Source organism: Malaya genurostris, chromosome 3 (genome assembly GCF_030247185.1).
Source record: "Malaya genurostris strain Urasoe2022 chromosome 3, Malgen_1.1, whole genome shotgun sequence".
Taxonomy (NCBI): Eukaryota; Metazoa; Arthropoda; class Insecta; order Diptera; family Culicidae; genus Malaya; species Malaya genurostris.
The window spans coordinates 107,712,632-107,730,104 of record NC_080572.1 but is presented as its reverse complement, the minus strand read 5'-3'; positions in this window follow the sequence as shown (position 1 = coordinate 107,730,104).

Below are 17,473 nucleotides of genomic sequence, written 5' to 3'. Positions count from 1 at the left end.
TACTTTATTTTCAGAGCAAAATAGACCCAAATAACTTTCCATCCGTCAAACTTTGAAATAGGCCACAGTTTTAAATAAATTTTACTACTCTATAAAAAATAACTGCCCGACTGTCAAATTTTACTAAAAGTTCAAATAATTCGCAGGATGGTCCATACTCTTAGAATGGAGGAAGAAAATAAATTGTAATCGTAAAAATGCTAGCAATCTCACGAGTAGCCAGTTTGACGTATATTGAAAATACGAGTCACGAAGCTAACAACAAATAATCATTTTATTGAAACGCTGAACTGTTTTGCCTTTCTCATATAGAAAGGTTATACAATCACTTGAAATCGACTAGTAAAAATTGGCCAAGTGTCATATGCCATTCCACTCAGTTCTTCGAGCAGAGCAATCTATCCGTGTGTGTGTTTCTCGAAAATGACTTAATCGATGTTGACCAACTTAGATTCAAATGAAAGGTCTCATGGTTCTACACGGAATTCTTGAATTTCATCCGGATCTCACTTACTTTTACACTTAGTCCGGTATTCATAATCTTAGGTTCAAATGAAAGATCTTATGCTCCTACCGAAAATTAAGCATATTTTTCGGTTGCAATTAAAATCATGGCCATACAAACCAACTTCGATTATGCATTATCGGGTTCTATTGCCCGAAATACCTACCTGTTTCAGTCTGTAGGTTATACTAGTTAATGCACAAACAATATCTTTGGTTTATTTTAAAAATCGGAGAGAAATACTTTCAATAGTATACCACAGTATTATATATATGTTGTATTAAAACAGGTTTTTGACTATTTTATTCAGCGTGAGCATATGGTAACAGAGTAAAGCTATGGTAGAGTTTTTTCGCCTATTCGCCACTAATGGCGCTACTTATTATCGTGCACGGTCCCTATACAACAATTTTATAATTCAAGAAATTATACTAGTCTTAAGTAGGCAGCTGAGGTAGTGTGCCTTATTAAATGTATCGCCGAATAAAAAAAAATGCCATTAAAGACGAAAATATTATTTTGGGTTTTTGATTATTATACATTAACCTAAAATCAATTGAGCAGTAATCCCAAAAAATCGGTGCCTAGTTATAGTGATCATCACATTACCGACAAAAACAAAACAAATCTTCAACGATGACTGCACGATTAGCGATTGTGCTCGCTTCACGCTTCACATCCTTATCGCAATGTGCGAAAAATGCGAACGAATTAGCATCATTGGCTGCATCTCAACTAATCGTGCGTTCAGAACATGGCCAACAAATCAACTTATTGTACGGTTGACTGAACCGTTAAGCGTGTAGTATTATATCGGGGTACCAACATCGAATGCTCACCTCTACCCATCCGATAGTACATAAAATGGATTTTACAATGTCGTTTTTGTTATTGTACTCCTATCACCTTGTTGCCGGAACAAAGAGCGGGTAAACAACCGAACCGGCATTTGCGATCGCTAATATACACGCAGAAATGAGACAATAAAACAAGTACTTGCGTATTAAATCCATAAATTGGTTGTTTAAAAGTGGAATATGCTTGTTCTGATTTGATAGATTCAAAAGTTGTATTTGTTGCAAAATTGACTGTCATTGTCTGTGATATATTAAAAGAGAACGTTGATTACGATACCGCATTGACGCTATTTCCGTTGGGTATTGAATGTCCGTTTTAAGTGCCAGTAATCAAATATATTGACGAAACTTCGAATTTTCTTTGGCTGACAGGAAATAGATGGAAGAAAACACTAAAAAGTGGCAACCGTTTTAATAAAATTTAAATGATGTAGCAATAAATGAGGTCGGGGCTCGAACATACGAGAACAGGTTTGTAAGACCAGCGTGCTATGCAATGAACCGCCAACCCGGGACACTGTACCAATAGTCTCCTTATTATTCTACCACGTTATTTAGCGGATTACTCTACCTCAAATCAATGAATTGTAATCAGATCGAATACAATATTTTCGCTTCGGCTTTGAGAAGAAATATCACAGCAGAATAATTCGTTAAATTTGCAATACTACTGTTTTAGGGAAGCGAAAGTTCGGAGCGAACACACCAATGAGAATTGACTTACCTTTTCAACCAAACCATCGAATAGAGATATCAGATCTCACTGTAACTAATGATTACAGCATACTTGATGAATGGGGATAGCGTTATCCTACTCTGAATAGAACAGCTGAATGCTAAAATGGGAAAAGTGCAGCTTCTGGTAGCTCCAGAGTTACGTGATAGCCACAATGAGTTTGAGTATGTGAAAATTACCGTGCTGTGAGGACGAATGCTGGAAAATAATTAAATAAATGAATAATTTTATATTATTCCAATTTTACGTCATATTCATTGTTACTCTCAAACAAAAAACTTTCATTATACGCATTTTCATCGCACATACCTATAAATAACAAAATAAATTCACAGATAATCTTACCATCTCCAATCTGCGTTTCGATCGAATGTAAAAATTTCCAATCTGCATTTCAAATGAGTGCAAAATTTTAAAATTCGAACTCGATCGAAATTCAGACTGATTCACAGTATTCACAATAATTTTTTTATGGAGATTCTTGTTCTGGGCTGGGAAAATCATCGAAACTCAAAAATCATTGCTGATCTAAGATCACTGCTGATCTTAAGATCACTGATCTACGAGATAATCACTACTGATTTCATCACAAGTATTCTTAACCAAAAAAAAATGCATTGGGAAATCACAACTGATCTGATCTCTGAGTGATTTTGATTTTTCTAAGATCATGATCATATTAAGTCGAGATCAGTAAAAATCTAAATTTTAAAAAAATTACGAAGGGGTGAGTAAAATAGCGAAAATTATAAATTTGCAAATATGAGTATTGGAAGAAGGTGTCTTCAAACAGTTGAACTTAAGCTATGAACTAATAATTTTAGTCAATTTATATGAGCTTGGGAATTATAGAATTTCTAACTTTCAGGAATCTGATGATAGGTGGTAAAAAGAGGTGGATTATAAACCACACCGGTACGTATATGTGTTTGTAAGGATTAAGAAAGCAAAACACCGCGGTTTCGTATTACGGTGCCGGTAAGAAAGTCTGTTATCAGTGTTTGGTTTTAATTGCACTTGTACAGCGATTGAGAGAAATCATAACCTCTTCGCTAGAAGTATGGTAGCAAGAATGAAAGAATTTCAATTAGTTTGTTTGGTCGGTCGCATCGGAATTTCATGCTTCTTGATGTATTTGAAATTTATTCAGCAATACCGTGTTGGCGGAATAATATCAATAAAACCAGCAAACAACATTAACGTATATTCTGTGATTAATAATAATTAAAATAAAAAGAAAAAATGTTCAATCACAAAGCATGTTATGCAGCTGATCAATTCACCCTATTTAGCTTGAACATCATATACAGAAGTAACAGGAGTGCAGGTTTTGCTGTGCTCCTGTTACTTCTATAAATCAAATTCATATCACAAAGCGTTTTATTGTGTTTAATCATAATATGAATTAATTATAAATAACTGTAGAATTGCTGTTGTCACTAATTTTCACACCCCTCAGCGGGGGATCAACGATTTCAGACGTAGATAAATCGACACTCATGTGTTTGATTTTGGCATTAAAAATGCCTTACTCTTCACTATATGGGGCCGGGTGTCAATTAAAAGTTTCAAAAATAGTCGCGTAACCTTTTTGTGTCATAATTTTGAACGTTAATAACTCGGTCATTTGTTGATGGATTGTTATAATTTAACAACCAATCGATTCGGAAACTTTCAACTTAAACATGTATGACGACGTCGTTTCAGTATTTCAATAGCATACTATTGAAAAAATGGTTAGAATCGACCTATGTTTTCATCCACCAATCCCCGTTGTGCAAAATGACGTCAACTTCTTGTTCGGCATAGGAGGCTTTGCGTCATGCATAAAAAACACCGCAACGTTATGCGTAGTATGAAGAGAAATCTATAAATATAGGCTGCACAATATTTCTTTGCCTAGTTGATGTTTGACTGTGAATGAAACAAGTAGCTCGTCCAGTGAGCTGATTACTGGATTGTGTATGCGTTCGCTCGCTGGATTGTCGCTTTTGCATTATGTGTTGGTGAAATTTCCTGCTGTCTGCACAACACCGTGTTCGCTTGAGTATCTTATATATCATCTAGCTATTGAAGAACCGAATTAGCGTGGTTACCGATTCTTTTGAAATATCCCTTGTATTTAGCAAATTTTTGGTCGATTTTGCCATTAAAAATGCCTTACACTTCGTTTCCCGAGGCTGGGTGTCAATTTAAAACATGCAAAACTAATCGCGTAACATTTTTCTGTCATAATTTTGAACGCTTATAACTTAGTCATTTGTTGATGGATTTATATAATTCAACAACCAATCGATTCGGAAACATTTAACTTAAACTTATGAGATGACGTTATTTGAATATCTCAATTGCATACCTCGATGATTTGTTAATGGATTATCCTAATTTAAATGATTCCAAAGCTTCAATATTGTAAGCTTGAAAATGTTTTAATTTGTCAACGGATCGGTTTGCATACTTAAATCTCCATTCCCATACGAACAAAACGGTGGCGCGAAAATGGATTCAGTATAAAGTTGTGTGATGACGATAATCATAGATACTTCTTCTTCATTATATGTGACTGAACAAGTTGTTGTCTCACCAGGAATTAAACGCTTCAAAAGATTCAAAATTAAATTCTGAAACTTATCTAAAAGCGGCCTCCTCGGTTTAGTAGTATAAATGAGTTCCACAGGCTCACATATACAGTTCAATTAGATGCAATATCATATAGTATCAAAGATAAACTCAAGGTAAGTTTACCTGCGGTTTTACATGTATCGTTTGAATACGAACCCTCGTAGAATTTGGTTAACCGCCAGTTTAAGTTTAATTAATATTTGCTTCAAAACAATAAACGTCTGATGACTACACGCGTTGTAACTATGACAATGTTCATTCATATGTTAATAACATCAAGTTACAATATTAACAAAATTTCGGAAGTTTGTTGCGTATCCATTCCGTATATTCCTAATATGCCAAAGCGAAAATCAATGTAAGTAACTAAATATTTTATGCGGACTGTTTCACATGCTTCCTTCCTCGTATTGTTGCCATATTATTTACCGACATTTTCCGAAGATTATTGACGATTTTGAAGAAGGATTAATAAAATTACACTATTACTGAGTGTACCGGTACAACATCTTTCGTTAAAATAAATAAAATCTTTTCTTGGATCGATTAACTGTTTATAAAATTAATAAGTTTGTACGTTTCTCGAAAATTATTATCATAAAATAAAAGTTTTATTTGTTCAGGTTTAAATGTTTAGGTTGTTTGTATCTAAAATTGAGCTTTCGAGTAACTTTGAATTCATCATAATTGACTTCTAGTTAAAGGACGTTATTCAAAAACTTAACAGTGTAAAAATTTGTGGAAAGGGATCAAAATTGAATAGAATCAATAATCAAGAAAGATTCTAATTGTCAATTTTATCATTCGCTAACAATCTCAGCGCTTAAACTAGAGCAAGTTTGTAATTAGTCAATTGAATATGTTTTTAGTCTAGTGTGTCATCATCATTATCATCTTTATTTTTGTATTAATTATGAAGACCCTAGAAACGTTTCATTTTTAATGTTATTGTGCTCGGTCGTGTCTTGAATACAACCCTCTATTTTTTTTTTTAGTTGGATCTCGTTGTCACCCTCATCCTAGGGGGAGAGGAGCTTTCATTTCCCTCCTGCGAGAATTGAGGAACACTTCGTTCGTGGTTCGTCTCGTCATCCATTGCCGCATCGATGGTATTGTTGTCGATTTCCGTCTTCTTTTCGTTGCTAGTTGCTGTAGATGCACTTTGTTGTACATTAGTTGCAATTGCTGGTTGGTTGGAGGTAAATTGTTAACTGCAGCTGGTGTACTTTGTTCTATAGGGGATGATGATGGATTCGTTGAAGGGGATGCTTCATTGTTGTTGGTGGCTGTCACAGGTGTACTGGGGTTGCTTGGGGTTGGTGTGAAGGAAGCACCGTTGTCCTTTGGTGTAGTTGTCTCCTTGTCCAATTTATCACATGGCTTACCGTAGTGAACAGCTTTTTGACAATATTGACATGTGGCCATCTGATTGTCATAGGTAACAAGTGATTTGCACGGGATTCTTGTATCCTGACCGAAAGTTACATAAGAAGGTATAGGCTTCTTCAAGCGCATGCGTAACAAACGTACGCCATTTAGGATACCGGGGAAAAAGTTCTTCCACTTTTCTTTTTCGATAGAGAGAATCTCTCCGTATTGGGACATAGTTTTACGAAGGATTTAAGGATCGATGACGCTTGAGGAAAGATCATGCACACACACTTCTATAGCACTATCTTCCATATATACTGGAATGTTGTACCTAATGTTTTCGTGCTCCACATAGTGCACATTGCTATTATTTTTTGCGAATTGAATTGTATCCAACTCTTTATAAAACTGGATGTAAACAACATTATTTGTCTTATTGCATTGATGTAAATACACACGTTTAATGTCAAGATGCATTTGCTCCTTAAGCAAACCTTCAAGTTCTCGTATAGAAGGTCGAATTTTGCACTGCCTAAAGCTTTTGTTCGTTTGGTTTACTCATTTCAAGGTCGTTCTATTGTTCACTACACAATACTGTAATTGGTTTCTTCTGTCCCAAACGTAAGTGGTTTTGTTTTATCGACTGACTTGGATGAGATGTAAAAGCGAACTCATGTGTCTGATCTTGCTCATATGTGATTTTACTCCACCAAGATCAAAGCTGATCGAACCATCCAATGATTGATATTACATGAATCAAGAATCATTTTAACTCAAAATCACTACCGATTTTGTGAGACAGAAGATCAGTACCATAAAATCATTCAGAACTCAGAAAATTGATGTCTCGGCTAGCTCGAATATTTCAATCTCTAGGTGCTACTTCAAGTCCTGTTTCTCCGACGGTATCAATCATGTCATTGGCATTGTACTGCACAGGAGGTTTTTAATTACCCGAAGATATTCGTGGGTTTATTTGATGGCGTAAAAAACCTGTTGATTGTAATCCCTCTCGAGGAGATTATATGACCACCTGATTCGACGGATCTAGATTCTAGTAGTTCGTAGCTCTAGACCTAAAGTATCGTTTAGATTTTTCATTTTCGTCAAAAAATTTTAAAAAAATGTATAGACGTTTTTCATCGGGATAACTCAAAATATTCTCAAAGCACATTGAATGAACTTTCATTGACTGCCATTAATTTCTAATGTTTTTGAAACCTATTTCTAACACTTGTTCACAATATCCCATTTTGCGATAATTGCGAGATTGTTGATCCCAAAGGGCATTCCGTTGAAAAACTGGTCCGATTGGAGCTTCGATATCAATTAAATTATCTTCTTCCGCCATAACTAAAAATAATTTAGGAAACCTTTGTTCACTCGTTAATCGCATAAAAACTGAGCACGTGCTGATTCGTTGTTTGTCTCACCAAAAAGCGCTTGTCACGTGTTTACTCAGGAATACACGTTGATTTTTTGCTGGAAACAAATGAACGAAATTCAGATCCTTTGATATTCGCTTCGCGTCGCGTGTCACGCCCACTCTGGCTTCACCCTAAAAGTTAAGTTCTACTAGATAACCAAAACCGCGTTCGTAATTAAATTAAAAACATAGCATTTTCCAATAATTTATTCTCAACTTTCACGCCTTTGTTTTCTGTATATGGGAAATAATACAATCAGTGGACAGGTTCTCAACATCTACAGCTCGAACAGGTCTTAACAGAATTTCGATATAATTATACCTACTGCTTGGAAATACTTCTACGCATCAATTCGTGTAGATAAAACTAAATATTTTAGATAATTAGTATCTGCTGTCTCTGCTCGACTCCAAAGGCTAGATGAGAATAGGCGCATTTGCTTCGAGTTTTCGCATTGGTATAACAGCAGTATAGCACAATCGTCAAACTGTTTTTTTTTTGCTGTTTTGATTTTTAAGTCCGAAGCAAAGTATGGCGACTCTACACGGATAAAAATCCGGTACCACGATTAAAAAATCATGAAATCATGAAACATGAGATCATGCTTATTATTCATAATTTCATGAGCAAAATGATATAAATCTTGAACAATATCTCATCTCCCATGACAATTTCATGAGATCAAGAATAATTGGCATGATCTCATGAGAAGATATGTTTCTTGATTTTCATGATTCTTTAATCATGATACCGACAATGGATTTTTATCCGTGTACCAATGAGAAGACTATTGGTACAATAATCCACTATCAAATGTAAATTTCATGCCGTTTTTCTATTTCCGTACTGTGAAATAAAGTAAATCGGTATTTTAAAGGTGCAATATTTTACGACTAAACGACGCAAAACAGTATAATTTAGTGAACCGAACAAAACTCATCGCTCAAAGCTTAATTTTTTTCGAGGGGAAGGGCAGTTAATTATCATTCTCTGCCATGTCCCCGTGTAATTCATTTTTGTGATATTCCGCTTAGATAGTGCGGAGCAAATTTTAATCACATTAGCTAGATACACTTAAATCTGTTTATACGATAAAATAGTCATCACACGCAAGCATAGTACATGTTAAACTCCAGTAATAAAATTCTTGTAATATTACTTCGGAGCACATTGCCCTGCGTTATGACGCTGAACAGTAATAGCTGATATCGATAGTTTCAAGAGGTTAGACATCTTTTGTTGATATTTAGTTCATAATGATTCGAGTTTAAAAAAAAACTTGTTTTTCACTGTGTTAGTTATGAGGAATTTGGTGTGAACTTAGTAGCATTTTCGGGAAGTTTCTGTTTTCTGTATTATTTTAAAAAGAACTGCAGCTGAAGCGCATTAAATAGATATGGATGTTACTGATAAATCACGTATGGAATTGTTTCGACGTTTCAAGAATGGAGATCTCGGCGTTGAAGACAGGCCTCGTTCTGTACAACCGAAAAAATCGATGATAAGCAGGGGGAGGCATTGCTCGAAGAAGATCGGAGTCAAACGCAAGAGGTGCTTGCCGAATCATTGGAAGTAACACAACAAGCAGTTTCTGTGCGATTAGAATCCAATCTATTAAATTCAGAAGCATGCAGTTTGGTACTTTATGAACAGGAACCGAGAGACATTGAAAGGCGATTTTTTACTTACTGAATCAAAGGCAACAAAGAAAAAGTTTTTATATCGAATTGTTACTGGGGATGAAAAATGGATATTCTATGATAGCCCCAAGAAGAATAAACACTGTGCCCGGTCAGTTGTTGCTATCGATCTTGATATCAATGCCCAAGCCGAATATTCATGATTCGATGGTAATGTTGTGCATCTGGTGGAATCAAAAGGATGATATTTATTATGAGCTAATACAACCAGGCGATACTATAACGGGCGATCGGTATAGGCTGCAATTGATGCATTTGAGCCGTGCATTACGAGAAGAACGGCCGGAATACAGGCAAAGACATGATAAGGTAATTCTCCTGCATGACAACGCTTGGTCTCATGTCGCAAAAGTCATGGAAAATATTTGGAAACGCTCAAGTGGGACATTTTGTCGCACCCGCCGTATTCTCCTGACAATGCTCGTTCTGATTACTGGTTGTTCCGACGAATGCAGTACGATCTGGTTTACTTTTTTCGCAGAAATCGAAAATTGGCTTCAAACTTGATACACCTCAAAAGACGAGACATTTTATCAAGATGAAATTAAAAAATTTCTTGAGAGGTGGGGAAAAAGTACTAACTAGTAATGGACGATACTTTGATTAATCTATAAATTCTTTTTATTTTGAAATAAATGCATTTTGACTCCAAAAAACGCACCGTATTAATTTGTACTCCCAATAAAAACGAGCAAAGTTTACTATAGAAAAATTTTAACATGAGCGAAGATTAGTCGCGTCCAACGCGCACGCCTGCTTCGAAGTTCGGACAAAAGGGACTGATTTGGCTTAAGCAGCTTACGAAGTTCATGAATGGAATTTTAAGCAGCCCACATTTTAAGGTAATTCTCCACACTTGAAAGTTCGCGTGACGCAACCGAACGAACTTCTAAGCTACTTCTGGAATACATTGTTCAGCTTCTATGCAGCGAAAAGTTCACATTAAACTTATTCTGTACTTTCAAGTTCTCAAAAGTTTCACGGGTATTTTTAAGCAACATGAAAGTGGATGTTTTAAGTAATTATGGAACTTCTGGGTGGTTGGGCATACAAATAAACTGGGTTTGAAATGAAGCATAAAATTACATTCTTTTAATGTTACACGAAAATGACGTACTTTTGCTTGACATTCCACAACACACCGATTTAATTGTATACTTTTCGATATTATATTACACAAAATGGGTAATAAAATGTGAATGGGTAATAAAATTATGCGTTTATTTATTTATTTATTTATTTGGGAGCAGGGAAAAGCCCGCTGGAGCTGAAATTTACAATCTCTCTCTCCAGCAGGCATAAAACCTCCTCATCTTTTTATATCAACAGATTACAAAGATCCAACAGATATACTGCTTAATACTAAGGGCTTAAAGTAAAATTATTCCCGGCGAGGGTCAAGATTGACTGGCCGGTGACGTTGAGGGCCGCATCCTGCTGTCCGTGAGGGTCCGCGGGAAAACCCCCAAAGCACAAACACTCGGCGGGTGTCCGGCATGCTGGACATCAAAGAGGGTGGCCCTCGGAGAGTGGCAATGCAGGAAAAAAGGAGAGAAAAAGAGAGAAGTGAATATTGTAGTAAATGGAATTACGAAGGGGTGGAAGGGGGGGGGGGGGGGGGGGGGGGTGGGGGTTGCGTTTCGAAAGAAGTAGAAAGCGGCAAAAGATCTAGTTAATTGTCACAAAAGATGGTGAAAAGATGAAGAGGGGGGGATGCAAAAAGTATTAGTAACATCATAAAGATCTAGTTAGTTCCGAAGAAGATGGTGGACAGCCGGGGAATCGAGAGAGTCGAGCGGATGTTAGAAACAAACCTAATGGTGAATATTATTCTTGGTTGCGTAATCGATAGAGAATGGAAGTAGGCTTACTGAGGGAGCACTAAACTAAACTTGTGGATTAGATACTAAATCACGCTAATGCTAAATCTAGAATTTAAGTATTGGAGTTGGAAGGACTGTTTGAGATTGTGTTTAAAAAAAATTGTTTTATGGTATTGCGAGACAGGGTAAAATCAAATACATGAGCACATCGATTGAATAGACGACACATACTGGAGAAAGGTTCATTATAGCCATAATTAGTGCGAGCGGTTTGAATTCTCAGGAATTGATGAGATCGAAGATTTCGAGAATGAATATTTAAATTTAGTTTGCCTAACAATTCGGGGCAATCAATTTTAGATTGTAACAGATCTGGCACGAATATTGCCCTGGAGAGATCTCGGCGATCAGATAACAGGTGTAGATCGATCAGTTTACAGCGTTCCTGATAGCTTGGGAGGTTGTTGGGATCTCTCCAAGGAAGACTACGAAGAGCAAAGCGAAGAAATTTGCGCTGAATAGCTTCGATGCGATTGATGTCCAGTTGATAATAGGGGGCCCAGACGACAGAAGCGTATTCTAGGATAGAACGAACCAGTGCGCAATATAGTGCTTTTAAGCAATATATGCTTTTAAAGTTCTTTGTGACTCGAAAAATAAAACCAAGTGTCTTGGAAGCCTTAGAGATAATATACTCGACGTGATGCTTGAAACTAAGTTTAGAGTCCAAAAGGACTCCCAGGTCTTTTACAGTCGATTCTCGCTTGAGGATAGTTCCGGAAATAGTATAGTTAAATACTATCGTTGTGCGTTTGCGAGTAAAAGAGATCACGGAACATTTAGATGGGTTTAATACCATTCTATTGAGGTCGCACCAGTTGGAGAAAATATCCAACTGTTTTTGCAGGAATCTGGCATCTTCGTGATCTTTAATAAGATGGAACAATTTAAAATCGTCGGCGAAAGATAATTTCAAGCATTGCATCGAATGGTTCAAATCGTTCAGGTAAAGTAAGAATAAAAAGGGTCCAAGATGACTGCCTTGAGGTACACCCGAGTTAGCTCGAAAAGGTTCAGCTGTACAGTCACCGATTTTAGTTATCATACTACGACCAATCAGGTACGAATGCAACCAATTCAAAAATGATCCATTGAATCCAAGTCTGTCAAGTTTAGCAATAGCTATTTGGTGATTTATTTTATCAAAAGCAGCGGAGAAGTCTGTATATATGGCGTCAACCTGCTGTCGCGCCTGTAGCGACTGAATTACGTAGGATGTATAACATACCAGGTTTGTAGATGTGGATCGTTTTGGCATAAAACCGTGTTGAGTTGAAGATATGTAGCTAGAGCAGTTGTGGGTAATGAAGTCCAAAACAATTATTTCAAAAAGCTTAGATACAGCACATAATGCAGCAATTCCGCGGTAATTTGATATATTGCTTTTATCACCTTTTTTAAATACAGGAAAGATGAACGATTCCTTCCATGAATTAGGAAAAATTCCTGAGCGCAAGGAAATATTGAATAATATCATTAAAGGAACCTGTAGACTTTCCGAGCAATTCTTGAGAATAATGGAGGGTATTCCATCAGGTCCAGCGCATGATGATCTTTTCAGTTTAGTTAAGGAAGCTTTCACCATATCTATGGTAATAATGGGATGGGGACCAACGGGGGGGCGTTGGCAACATTGTTGGCAGCTTCGAAGATGTTATTACTAGCCAGATTTTCTTCACAGAAAACGCTGCTGAAGTGTTTGCCAAAGAGATCACAGATATCACGCGGGGTCGATGCTTGCAGAGTGCCGAGCGACATATGATTAGGTAACCCTGATTCCTTTCTTTGCTCATTAACGTGATTCCAAAACCTTTTAGGGTGGGATTTAAGATTCTTCTGGATGCGACATTGAAAGGCATAGTGGAGCGATTTATTCAATCGTTTATAACGATTGTTGTGGAACAGATAATAAGATCTAGAATGAAGAGTAGGCTTTTTGGTGAATTTCCTCAAAGCGCATCGTTTGGCTCTTTTAAAACGCTTCAAAGTTCGGTTTGACCACGGTGGACAGAGCTGTTTTTTCCGTAGCTTTTTGGGTATAAATTGATTAATAGCGTCGGTTATTTTATGTGTCCAAAAATCAACGGCAGAATTACAGTCACGATTTGATAGTAAATAGTTCCAATCCAGTTCCATCAGAAATCTATTCATTTCATTGAAATTACCATTTCTGTAGTCAAAGAAGGTTGATTCGGGGACGTCATTGAAAACAACAGACGGAGAATCACGAATGGCAATGTGAAGTGGGGGATGATGTTGGCAAGATTTAACGAGCGGTGAGGGGGCGAGGGTTATTAAGCAAGTATTTATGAGTTCAAGACTAACAAAGCAGAGATCAAGCAAGCGATTGTTACTATTATTTTGATCGTTGAACTGTACTAGTCTTGCAGTACTATAGCTATCAAGAAGTTTCAGGGAAGTAGATGTTTTAGACGAGCTTGCAATATCGGGAAATAAATAATTAGACGAAGAGCGAGACCATTTAATGCCGGGGAAATTATAGTCGCCTATAATAATCACCTTATCGTCTAAAGCCATTTGGTTTTCAATTTGTGAGAGCGAGTTCAAATGCTGATCAAACAGGGACATATCATTGATGCGATCAGGCGGGATATAAAGAACACAAATATAGAGCGTGTAATCTGAGAACAAGAGAGCAACCCAAAGCTGCTCGACACCGGTGCAGTTCAAGAGAGACAACTGTTGAGATTTGAATTTTGAACGACAGGCGAGTAATACACCACCGCCGCTTTTTTTATGGCTGGTCTGCTCGGTGCGATCCTGCCTGTAAACAGAGAACGAATCACCGAATATTTGCGTAGAGAGAGTGTTGCCGTTTAACCATGTCTCCGTAAATAAGTATATGTCGTAGGCACCGTCAGAGCAAGCGAGACGATAATCTTCGAGAGTGCAGTCGATTCCTCCAACGTTCTGATAGTACATGCTCAGACTAATGTTGTCAGAAATTTTGATTTTTGCTGGAAGGGAATAGGGTTCGGTGAGCGACGCATGGGGGATCGTGGGTACACTGGACGAGGCATTTTTGATGGAATTGACGGCATTAGTGGAGATTGCAAGCGAGTGCTGTTGTTGATATAAGGAAGCCGGGGAAGTGGGGGACGCGGTGAATTCGGTATGTGATGAGCTGCCTGTTTTGAACTGAGTGATAAAAAAGGGGAGATAGATATGCCATGCGTTTTAGACGATGGTATTTTAACACGTTCACCCTGTGATTTTACATCTTTTTTTTCACATTTTTAGGCACACTGCTTAGGCTCTAAGATGTCAAGGGTATTTTCTAATCTTAATTAACGACTAACTTAAAACTAGAATAGTATCATTAGACTATGTAATCTCGGCTTTCAGCTGGCGATCGTCAGTGGTCGAAGAATTGAGTATTGCACGAGTCTTCCAGATGGCGTTGGTAAATATCTATGCTGGCCGCATCCTTCGGTCCGTGTGGGTCCGTGGGAAACACCCCCAGGCTACGAAGGCCCGGCGGGTGACCCGCATGCTGGAGTGGTCTTCCGTGGACGATGATGTGTTGATGTGTTCAAGGTACTGGTATACTTCGGGCCCTAAGGGATTCCAGTAGCTTCGACCTGGCGTCGCGATACTCTACGCACGATCACACGACATGCTCGATGTCCTGATAACAGTCGCCACAGGTGCAGACGGTCCGCAAGCCCAACACGCCGAAGATGTGCGTTGAAAGTGTAGTGATTTGACATGAGCCGCGACATAACACGAATCAAATCGCGACTCACGTTCATCCCCCTGAACCAAGGTTTCGTCGATACCCTAGGGATAATGGAATGTAGCCATCGTCCCAGTTCGCCATTTCTCCATGAAGTTTGCCAACTTTCGAGAGTTTTCTGACGACTATTTTACACCTTATTAGATGCACTTAAATGGAGCGTCGCAGCTTACGTAAATTTGCGTGAAAGAACATTCAATATTGTGTCTAAATCTCCATGAAATTCATTGAAATGAAAAAAAAAAGAATACTGATAGCGCCACCACCGTGACTTGAACCGAGTATCATTGGATCACTGAGTACGTCTGTTTATCGACTCATACACTGAAGTACACATATGCTTAAGGGGCGGGTAGGGTCTAACACTTTTGAAAATTCATTTATTATTTTCCTTATATTCTATTTTCATATAGTAAAACATTTCAAGAATATTCTGTGAAATTTTCAAAACTATCGAAACAAAACTCATCAAGTTATGGGCCTTTATCTTTGCTTATGAAGAAGTAAGAGCTCGGCGCATAGGCCCAAGATTTCTACTTCGATTGACCATAAAACATGACAAATATTCTACTATAACAAATGTTTTACTATAACAAATTATAGAAGAAAAATATGATGTTTTGAAAATTGTTAGATCCTATGGGCTCCCTAGAGTAATAAATTGTTTCCTTCGATTTTATAGACGAAAACCTTTGAACGCGTTTTTCTCGTAAGCTGGTTTTGAAAGTCCATGTCCATCGTCTGCACCAACTGCACCAATTTGTCTCAAATTTTGCACACACTTTCTACATGTAAAATACCAGACCCCAACGTTTTCTTTTTCGTTGTTCATTATTTTGGGGAAGTTTTACAGCTACAAAATGGCGGATTTTTTTCGTGAAAACTCGTAGTTTGGACTTTAAACTATCAACAAAAATTTAAAAAAATTAATAAAAATCAAACAGAAACGTTGGGGTCTAGAAAAACTTCTACTCTATCTTTGTTGATTTGATTTATTCACTTTTGATTACTCTGCGCTGAGATAAAGTGGACACCGCAAATCATGATTTTTAAGAAGCGTTCTCAAAAATACCTCTTCACCGACTTATTTCTTAATATTTTTCCACGAAAAAAATACAAAATGTTGTTCGAATGATGCTTTTTATCATGCGAAACATTCGAATTTATTTTGTTGCACGATAACTATGAGAAAAATTCTCAAAAATGATGATTTTTTTCATCATTTAGACCCTACCCCTTCCTTAACAAATTGTTCAATGGCCTGATAATGCCTTCGAAAAGATCCAAAGGTTGTTAAAATTTATTTTGCCAACTCCGAAAAAATTGAGTGAATTAAAAAAGCGGTCTGTCGGTTACGTCACCAATACTATGATATCTTTGGAATCTGAAGTGTCAGACATTTGAGCTTGATCAATTATATAATAATAACTTCTAAACGAGCCCAATAATAATATTTTCGGGACCAGAACTGTCGGTTATGTGATATCCAAACTTGATAAATGTCCGAATATTTTATTTGTGCTGCCAAACTCATCCCGGAGCAAAAAGGTTAACCATTGTGACACACTTTGAGTCCATCTGATATAGTTCTGCATTTACCACATCGAATAGAACCTTATTCCGGTCGCTAGACGATGCGTGTGACTATGAAGTGCAGCAGAAGCTGAAGAAGAATTCGTTCAGCCTAAACCTAGTAGCTACAGATGCTTGCGATAAACTAAGGCTAAGGCTACAAAAAACTAACAAAAATCCGTCATGGTTAAATAACGTCGGAAATCGTAATCGTATTACTGGTTTCGACTGCAATGCGCTTTCGACTAGCAAGTGCGACCGTATGAATTTAAATGCACCTTTTACCAGTCAAGTAGATGTGTCAAGCGCTTCTGTGGCTCAGACGATTACCGGACGTACTTTTTGATCCAATGATTCTCAGTTCAAATCACGGCGGTCATGTCGCTATCATTATTTTTTTTTAATTTTAATGAATTTCATGTCATGGAATTTTAGACACAATATTAAATACTTAACTTACCACAGTATTAAATGTTCTGGCAGGTAAATTTGCGTGAGCTGCGATGCTCCATTTATGTACATCTAATAAGATGTAAAATCACAGGGTTTTTTCGAAGTGTGTAGGATTCAAGGAAAATTTTGTCCATTGAATTCTCCTTTGTATATTTTTATCAATGTCAACTTCGAAATTAGTCGATTTTTAAAAATACATACGTTATATAAATTCCCTTATTAATGCTACAACAACAAAATATTATTCTCAACATTGGGGGACGGGTGTAGCGTAATGGGTAAGTCGATGCCTTTCACGCAGCCCACCTGGGTTCGATTCCCAACCCCGCACATAGGGTCAGAAAGTTTTACTGGCCCAAAGAGGCAAATGACCTTAAGGTTAAAACCTCTATAATCGAAACAAAACAAAATTTTCTTAACATTTGCTACTTAACCATTGTAGACTAGCTGGCGCACCTTCTTGCGAATGTTCCTCATTAAATTGCGTACAGACTTCTTGGCGACAAGTTTTGACACTATTCTCCAATCTTTTTCGAACTGTTGAATGGTTTCGGCTGCCGAGACATTTTTTTTTAAATAACTATTTATTG